Genomic DNA, 7,309 nt, shown 5'->3' with positions numbered 1-7,309 from the left:
CACACACACTGACTCTCACTGGGGTACAGTCCCACACACACTGACTGTCACTGGGGTACGGGTCCCACACACACTGACTCTCACTGGGGTACAGTCCCACACACACTGACTCTCACTGGGGTACGGGTCCCACACACACTGACTCTCACTGGGGTACGGGTCCCACACACACTGACTCTCACTGGGCTACGGGTCCCACACACACTGACTCTCACTGGGGTACAGTCCCACACACACTGACTCTCACTGGGGTACAGTCCCACACATACTGACTCTCACTGGGGTATGGGTCCCACACACACTGACTGTCACTGGGGTACGGGTCCCACACACACTAACTCTCACTGGGGTACAGTCCCACACACACTGACTCTCACTGGGGTACAGTCCCACATACACTGACTCTCACTGGGGTACGGGTCCCACACACACTGACTCTCACTGGGGTACAGTCCCACACACACTGACTCTCACTGGGGTACGGGTCCCACACACATTGACTCTCACTGGAGTACAGTCCCACACACACTGACTCTCACTGGGATACGGTCCCACACACACTGACTCTCACTAGGGTACAGTCCCACACACACTGACTCTCACTGGGGTACGGGTCCCACACACACTGACTCTCACTGGGGTACGGGTCCCACACACACTGACTCTCACTGGGGTACGGGTTCCACACACACTAACTCTCACTGGGGTACGGGTCCCACACACACCGACTCTCACTGGGGTACGGGTCCCACACACACTGACTCTCACTGGGGTACAGTCCCACACACACTGACTCTCACTGGGGTACGGGTCCCACACACACTGACTCTCACTGGGGTACGGGTCCCACACACACTGACTCTCACTGGGGTACAGGTCCCACACACACTGACTCTCACTGGGGTACAGTCCCACACACACTGACTCTCACTGGGGTACAATCCCACACACACTGAGTCTCACTGGGGTACGGGTCCCACACACACCGACTCTCACTGGGGTACGGGTCCCACACACACTGACTCTCACTGGGGTACAGTCCCACACACACTGACTCTCACTGGGGTACGGGTCCCACACACACTGACTCTCACTGGGGTACGGGTCCCACACACACTGACTCTCACTGGGGTACAGGTCCCACACACACTGACTCTCACTGGGGTACAGTCCCACACACACTGACTCTCACTGGGGTACAGTCCCACACACACTGACTCTCACTGGGGTACAGTCCCACACACACTGACTGTCACTGGGGTACGGGTCCCACACACACTGACTCTCACTGGGGTACAGTCCCACACACACTGACTCTCACTGGGGTACAGTTCCACACACACTGACTCTCACTAGGGTATGGGTCCCACACACACTGACTCTCACTGGGGTACAGTCCCACACACACTGACTCTCACTGGGGTACAGTCCCACACACACTGACTCTCACTGGGGTACAATCCCACACACACTGAGTCTCACTGGGGTACAGGTCCCACACACACTGACTCTCACTGGGGTACGGGTCCCATACACACTGACTCTCACTGGGGTACAGGTCCCACACACACTGACTCTCACTGGGGTACAGTCCCACACACACTGACTCTCACTGGGGTACGGGTCCCACACACACTGACTCTCACTGGGGTACGGGTGCCACACACACTGACTCTCACTGGGGTACAGGTCCCACACACACTGACTCTCACTGGGGTACAGTCCCACACACACTGACTCTCACTGGGGGATGAGTCCCACACACACTGACTCTCACTGGGGTACGGGTCCCACACACACTGACTCTCACTGGGGTACGGGTCCCACACACACTGACTCTCACTGGGGTACAGTCCCACACACACTGACTCTCACTGGGGTACGGGTCCCACACACACTGACTCTCACTGGGGTACGGGTCCCACACACACTGACTCTCACTGGGGTACAGTCCCACACACACTGACTCTCACTGGGGGATGAGTCCCACACACACTGACTCTCACTGGGGTACAGTCCCACACACACTGACTCTCACTGGGGTACGGGTCCCACACACACTGACTCTCACTGGGGGATGAGTCCCACACACACTGACTCTCACTGGGGTACAGTCCCACACATACTGACTCTCACTGGGGTATGGGTCCCACACACACTGACTGTCACTGGGGTACGGGTCCCACACACACTGACTCTCACTGGGGTACAGTCCCACACACACTGACTCTCACTGGGGTACAGTCCCACATACACTGACTCTCACTGGGGTACGGGTCCCACACACACTGACTCTCACTGGGGTACAGTCCCACACACACTGACTCTCACTGGGGTACGGGTCCCACACACATTGACTCTCACTGGAGTACAGTCCCACACACACTGACTCTCACTGGGATACGGTCCCACACACACTGACTCTCACTAGGGTACAGTCCCACACACACTGACTCTCACTGGGGTACAGGTCCCACACACACTGACTCTCACTGGGGTACGGGTCCCACACACACTGACTCTCACTGGGGTACGGGTCCCACACACACTAACTCTCACTGGGGTACGGGTCCCACACACACCGACTCTCACTGGGGTACGGGTCCCACACACACTGACTCTCACTGGGGTACAGTCCCACACACACTGACTCTCACTGGGGTACGGGTCACACACACACTGACTCTCACTGGGGTACGGGTCCCACACACACTGACTCTCACTGGGGTACAGGTCCCACACACACTGACTCTCACTGGGGTACAGTCCCACACACACTGACTCTCACTGGGGTACAGTCCCACACACACTGACTCTCACTGGGGTACAGTCCCACACACACTGACTGTCACTGGGGTACGGGTCCCACACACACTGACTCTCACTGGGGTACAGTCCCACACACACTGACTCTCACTGGGGTACGGGTCCCACACACACTGACTCTCACTGGGGTACGGGTCCCACACACACTGACTCTCACTGGGCTACGGGTCCCACACACACTGACTCTCACTGGGGTACAGTCCCACACACACTGACTCTCACTGGGGTACAGTCCCACACATACTGACTCTCACTGGGGTATGGGTCCCACACACACTGACTGTCACTGGGGTACGGGTCCCACACACACTAACTCTCACTGGGGTACAGTCCCACACACACTGACTCTCACTGGGGTACAGTCCCACATACACTGACTCTCACTGGGGTACGGGTCCCACACACACTGACTCTCACTGGGGTACAGTCCCACACACACTGACTCTCACTGGGGTACGGGTCCCACACACATTGACTCTCACTGGAGTACAGTCCCACACACACTGACTCTCACTGGGATACGGTCCCACACACACTGACTCTCACTAGGGTACAGTCCCACACACACTGACTCTCACTGGGGTACGGGTCCCACACACACTGACTCTCACTGGGGTACGGGTCCCACACACACTGACTCTCACTGGGGTACGGGTTCCACACACACTAACTCTCACTGGGGTACGGGTCCCACACACACCGACTCTCACTGGGGTACGGGTCCCACACACACTGACTCTCACTGGGGTACAGTCCCACACACACTGACTCTCACTGGGGTACGGGTCCCACACACACTGACTCTCACTGGGGTACGGGTCCCACACACACTGACTCTCACTGGGGTACAGGTCCCACACACACTGACTCTCACTGGGGTACAGTCCCACACACACTGACTCTCACTGGGGTACAATCCCACACACACTGAGTCTCACTGGGGTACGGGTCCCACACACACCGACTCTCACTGGGGTACGGGTCCCACACACACTGACTCTCACTGGGGTACAGTCCCACACACACTGACTCTCACTGGGGTACGGGTCCCACACACACTGACTCTCACTGGGGTACGGGTCCCACACACACTGACTCTCACTGGGGTACAGGTCCCACACACACTGACTCTCACTGGGGTACAGTCCCACACACACTGACTCTCACTGGGGTACAGTCCCACACACACTGACTCTCACTGGGGTACAGTCCCACACACACTGACTGTCACTGGGGTACGGGTCCCACACACACTGACTCTCACTGGGGTACAGTCCCACACACACTGACTCTCACTGGGGTACAGTTCCACACACACTGACTCTCACTAGGGTATGGGTCCCACACACACTGACTCTCACTGGGGTACAGTCCCACACACACTGACTCTCACTGGGGTACAGTCCCACACACACTGACTCTCACTGGGGTACAGTCCCACACACACTGACTCTCACTGGGGTACAGTCCCACACACACTGACTCTCACTGGGGTACAGTCCCACACACACTGACTCTCACTGGGGTACAGTCCCACACACACTGACTCTCACTGGGGTACGGGTCCCACACACACTGACTCTCACTGGGGTACAGTCCCACACACACTGACTCTCACTGGGGTACAGTCCCACACACACTGACTCTCACTGGGGTACAGTCCCACACACACTGACTCTCACTGGGGTACAGTCCCACACACACTGACTCTTACTGGGGTACAGTCCCACACACACTGACTCTCACTGGGGTACGGGTCCCTCCCCGCTGTGCAGGGGATGTCACAGCCCAGCTCAATCCTGTCCGGCTACGATGTCCACACTTTCCATCAAACATCGCCGGATTGTGAACATGGAAGGGAACGAACCCAGGGTGATGTTTTTAATCCCCACTGGGCACTGAGGCTGATTCCGGTGACCCTTGCTCATCGCCGCTGCTGCTTATTCACTGGGCACAGCAGCCTGAGGGTTGTGGTGCCAGACTAACCACACGGAGATTGTAAGTTCAAATCCCCCCACCAAAAGTGACATTTAATTGAATAAATCTAGCCGCAGTAAACAACTGTACCTGTGCTGGGTGCGGAGATTTGGTCCCTGAACACAGACCAAGGCTCCGTCAGGGGTCCCCCCTGACCCTGACCGGTACTCGTGAAATGAGTATTTCCGGATTAACCACATTTCCTGTATTTCGATCATTAACATGGCAATGTCTGAGCAACATGGCCACACTTTTCAGTGCACACTCCTGCCCATACACCAGGCGCTCTGTGCCCTAACACAAGGCCACCCAGACACACGGCTTCCAATTAGCTGGAGGTGCTCTCCGGCTGGGACAGGGTGGGGTTGAAGGAGACGGAGAGAGAGAGAGAGAGATACAGATTGAAAGAGACAGAGCGACAGGCAGAGAGAAAGAGAAGGGTAGCAATGACCTTTCTAAGTTGCCTCCTGTAGTTTCTTGCTGCTGGTTGTGGTGTGGGAGTCTCCCCGGTTCCAGGAGTTATAGTCCCTCAGTCTATGTCAAGTGTAGATCGAGCAGCAGTTTTACGGAAGGGTGACTCTGGAGTTGCCAACACAATGGATGTGTGTCTTTAATTGTCACCTACAGGAGCGGAGGAGTGAAGGTAATTGGCTGTCCTGTGATCAGACACTCCCAACAACCTCCTCCCGCATGAAATGGGAAATGTTTGCCGATGGAAGCTGGCCGCACCTGATTAACAGAACGCCCTCCGCCCTTTGAGCAATGCCACACCACCAGCATTGTTTGCTCCAGGTCCCTGCAGCACCACACAGCGACAATAAAACCCAGGAGCTGAGACACAGGATTATCAAACACTTTCTGGGTGAGACACAGACTAGGGTAACATTGTGAAATAACGCACAGACAGCAGCAGGCGTGTCTCAGGGAAGGTCTGTACACAACTCACAGATTACACAGGATACATGGCCCAGAAACAGGCCATTGTGCCCAGCCAGTCCATGCCGGTGTTTATGCCCCACTCGAGCCTCCTCCTATCTTTCCTCATCTAAATCAATTAGCATAACCCTCTATTCCTCTCTCCCTCCAGCTTCCCCTTAAATGCATCGATACTATTCGCCTCAACCCCTCCCTGTGGCAGCGAGTTCCACATTCTCACCATTCTCCTGAATTCCCCATTGGATTTCTTGGTGACTATCTTATATTGATGGCCTCTAGTTCTGGTCTTCCCCACAAGTGGAAACACTCTCTCTGTAGCCACTCGATCAAAACCTTTCATCATTTTAAAGACCTCTATTAGGTCACCCCTCAGCCTTCTTTTTTCTAAGAGCAAAGAGGCCCAGCCTGTCCATCCTTTCCCAATATGTACACCCTCACATTTCTGGGGTATCATCCTTGTAAATCTTCTCTGCACCCTCTCCAGTGCCTCTATATCCTTTTTATAATATGGCGACCAGAACTGTACACAGTGTGGATTACTATACAATGCATTCCTACTCCAGTCACTCACACGCTGCTCCTGAAATTACACTGTAATTTTATACTTTGAAGTTAAATTTGAGCAAATTATAAATAAACAAATCGCAAACGAAAACAGGCTTGGATTTATATAGCGCCTTTCACGACCGCTGGATGCCCAGATTCTATTTACAGCCAATGAAGTACGTTTGGAGTGTGGTCACTGTTGTAATGTGGGAAACGTGGCAGCCAATTTGCGCACAGCAAGCTTCCACACACAGCAATGTGACAACGACCAGATAATCTGTTTTTGTGATGTTGGTTCTGGGATAAATATTGGCCCAGGACACTGGGGATAACTCCCCTGCTCTTCTTCAAAATAGTGCCGTGGGATCTTTTATGTCCACCTGAGAGGGCAGACAGGGCCTCGGTTTAATGTCTCATCCGAAAGACGGCACCTCCGACAGTGCGGCACTCCCTCAGTACTGCCCCTCCGACAGTGCGGCGCTCCCTCAGTACTGCCCCTCCGACAATGCAGCGCTCCCTCAGTACTGTCCCTCCGACAGTACAGTGCTCCCTCAGTACTGCCCCTCCGATAGTACAGTGCTCCCTCAGTACTGCCCCTCTGATAGTGTGGCGCTCCCTCAGTACTGTCCCTCCGACCATGCAGCGCTCTCTCAGTACTGCCCCTCCGGCAATGCAGCACTCCCTGAGTACTGCCCCTCCGATAGTGCGGCGCTCCCTCAGTACCACCCCTCCCACAGTGCGGCGCTCCCTCAGTACCACCCCTCCGACAGTGCGGCACTCCCTCAGTACTGCCCCTCCGACAGTGCGGCGCTCTCTCAGTACTACACTGGGAGTGTCAGCCTACATTTTGTGCTCAAGTCTCTGAGGTGGGACTTGCAGGTAGGTTACAGCTCAATTATCTGCTTGCCTCAGCAAAGCTGTGCCTGAACATGCAGAGAGTTACCGCTGTGTCCAATTGCTCAGTCGCTGAGCTGCCTCAATGCCTGCAGGGTTCGACGTGTTGAGACAGGCCCTGGGGCGGGAT

The sequence above is a fragment of the Pristiophorus japonicus genome, chromosome 10, assembly GCF_044704955.1.
Source record: "Pristiophorus japonicus isolate sPriJap1 chromosome 10, sPriJap1.hap1, whole genome shotgun sequence".
Taxonomy (NCBI): Eukaryota; Metazoa; Chordata; class Chondrichthyes; family Pristiophoridae; genus Pristiophorus; species Pristiophorus japonicus.
Note: the sequence above shows the minus strand (reverse complement) of the source record.